We start from the raw sequence: 443 nt of genomic DNA on the forward strand, positions 1-443 counted from the left end.
CGTAAATAAACAAAAACAAAACTATTCTATTCTGTGAGAGAAATTACAGTATGTTAACAAACAAGTGAAATAAATTATTGGAAAGAAAATAGAATATTGAATAAAACTTAGAAATAAAGAATAAAACGTAGCTCAGATTTCTATCTTTACAATCTCTCACCACGTGCGTGGATTCCTTCGAAGATGGTTGTTCGCTTTGGTTCACTCACATTAATGTGCGTTGTATATATACTATTTACTTTCTTTTTCAACGGATATAATGCAGGACCGTCGTTAAACAAAAGGTACCGAGTTTTGTGTCGGTTTCAGCAAATATTTATCTTCTATATGGAAAGATACCTGTTGGTTGCTTCGAGAGACAGGGAAAAACACGTCTTAACACTACGAAACCGGAAGTATATATGTATATATATATGTATATATATATATGTATATATATATAT

The sequence above is a fragment of the Octopus bimaculoides genome, chromosome 5 (genome assembly GCF_001194135.2).
Source record: "Octopus bimaculoides isolate UCB-OBI-ISO-001 chromosome 5, ASM119413v2, whole genome shotgun sequence".
Classification (NCBI taxonomy): Eukaryota; Metazoa; Mollusca; class Cephalopoda; order Octopoda; family Octopodidae; genus Octopus; species Octopus bimaculoides.